This window comes from Oryx dammah, unplaced genomic scaffold (assembly GCF_014754425.2).
Source record: "Oryx dammah isolate SB20612 unplaced genomic scaffold, SCBI_Odam_1.1 HiC_scaffold_4, whole genome shotgun sequence".
NCBI classification, from domain to species: domain Eukaryota; kingdom Metazoa; phylum Chordata; class Mammalia; order Artiodactyla; family Bovidae; genus Oryx; species Oryx dammah.
The window spans coordinates 66051924-66054377 of record NW_024070188.1 but is presented as its reverse complement, the minus strand read 5'-3'; the positions used below and the strand labels follow the sequence as shown (position 1 = coordinate 66054377).

The following is a 2454-nucleotide window of genomic DNA, read 5'->3' as shown; positions in this document are numbered from 1 at the left end:
TCTAAGTTGTATAGGTCAATGTTGTACTAACATGTTACCTAGCATATTTCCACCCAGCTTCTTTAATCAAGGAAACACTCATATACATGACTGGGTCAGATACATAAAACTGACTTCAAACAATCCTGTTTTCCCTAAACATCCCTGTGAAAGTGTAAAGTTATTATTATTCATGTTAAGAGGAATCCCCATGTATATTCATTAACACTTTATGGTTTTCTAATAGTTTTATTTTAAAAAATGAATACCTAATTGCAGTCTTTGGATCGTTTTTAGTATCTGCTGGAAAGTTTCAGCTAAGTTAATATAAACATAATATAAAAAGGAAGCCATTCATAAGCTCTGTTACCCTCTGTTTTCTGTTTGAGGAATGTGGCTGATGATCACTTACTGCTCTACTTCACAGGAAACTGACTTAAAAAGTGTCTTTTAAGTGCTTAAAGAGGTAAAGTACTGAATAATTACAAGTTCAATTAGTTAAAATAAGTAAAAGGCATATTTATTTTGCATTCCAAAACTGTCAATCCTCAACTAACTTATATTTCTTGATTGGGCTTGGAAAGCAATTAGTTTTAATTATTCCTTACTAACTGAAATCTGCATGTTAAATTTCATTATGATCTATCTTACATTAAAACATATTTGTGAGGGAAACAATATTTCCATAGGGATAATACAAACTTTTGGAGTGTTAATGTAGCAAACGAATATGATTATGGAACAGAAGTTTTAAGTCTTTAAAGCTTAACCTTTCTGAAAAAAAAAAAAAAAGCTTAACCTTTCTGAAAGTGAAAGTGAAGTCGCTCAGTCATGTCCAACTCTTTCCAACCCCATGGACTGTAGCCTACCAGGCTCCTCCGTCTATGGGATTTTCCAGGCAAGAATACTGGAGTGGGTTGCCATTTCCTTCTCCAGGAGATCTTCCCTACCCAGGGATTGAACCTGGGTCTCCTGCATTGTAGGCAGATGCTTTACCATCTGAGCCACCAGGGAAATCCTAACCTTTCTGGGACAGCCCAAATCTTAAGTGTAGAAAAATGTATTGATGTCTAAGACTCAGATAAAAAGCCAATACTTCCTATTTGGGGAACAATATTGGTTTTTTATTTCAAATTCCCCTTAAAAATGTAAGCTTTTCCATGATGATGCAGTAATCAGAATTTAATGCAATAATCAGAATTTAATGACAAGGGGCTAAAATATTTACTAGCCATATTTTTTAGCAACAATTGAGGTATATAATGTTCTAGTAGTTATAAAATTAATTTTGAAATAGAATACTCACTGATAGGCCTGTCATAGACACATACCACACACACACACACACACACACACACACACACACATTCATATCATATGTATTTGGTAGTTAAAATCAATTAAATAATCTGTTAGTATATTCCCTAACATTGCATTAAATAATTTGACTATATTCTTTAGCAAAAGCCCTTGTAGAAATCTAAAGGATGAAGTTTTAATCTAGGTTTCTCCTACTCCTTTGAATTCCATTCCAGATAACGGTAGTGTGTGCAAAGCTGACCTCCAATCCTTGTCCTGCTCCCTTTCTTTTCCCATCTCAGGCTCCATGACTACTCATGCGGACTTCTGTACACACATTTAGAACCCTAGTCTGCAGATAAAGTCTCAGACTACATACTGGATAGCTATCCCTTGACAACTTTTTTGATATAAGGTTGTTCAGAGGGGATTTCTGTCTCTCCTGTGGGTGCTAAGTACAAACAAAGTTGCGGCATATTATATCTAAAGCAAATATAAGAAGACTCTGAAAGGCAGACAATATAAGAAGACTCTGAATGGTAGAGAAAAGAATGTAGATCCACTAGGGATATTGGGGCCCAAGAACTGATATGGCTGTGAGTTGCCTGGCTTTTCTGTCTCCTATATTCCAGACTCAGAACTGAAGAAGCAGGCAAACTGGGAAAGTCAATTGATATAGAATAAAAATGTCTTCATAGAATCATGCTTTCTATAAGCAAGAAACCTAGAAAGGGGTACCCTAGAAAAAGAGCAAACTTCTGGATAGTAACAACTCTAGTCAAACATTACTAGGAAAGAGGGGAGACCTATGTGTGTGCTCCATTGTGTACACGTACATGCACAGACTTCCCTGGTGCCCCATATAGTAAAGCATTTGCCTACAATGCAGGAGACCCAGGTTCAATCCCTGGGTTGGGAAGATCCTCTGGAGAAGGAAATGGCAACCCACTCCAGTACTCTTGCCTGCAAAATCCCATGGATGGAGGAGCATGGTAGGCTACAGTCCACAGGATGGCAGAGTCAGACCTGACTGAGCGACTTCACTTCACTTCACTTCACATGCACATCTTGGTGAGGGAAGGGGTGAATGGAGAGATTCCCGAGAACAGAGTGATGCCCTTCTAAATCATGGAATTAGGAAGAGGGGTTCCTCCTACCATTGTTTAATGGCAGAAT

The 2454-nt window shown here is 37.6% G+C and overlaps 1 non-coding gene across 1 annotated transcript; it reads right to left on the bottom strand.

Moving 5' to 3' along the window:
• Window positions 1-921: 921 nt before the first annotated feature.
• Window positions 922-993, bottom strand: TRNAC-ACA. Its single transcript has one exon. It is a non-coding gene; the product is annotated as a tRNA-Cys (tRNA).
• Window positions 994-2454: the final 1461 nt, after the last annotated feature.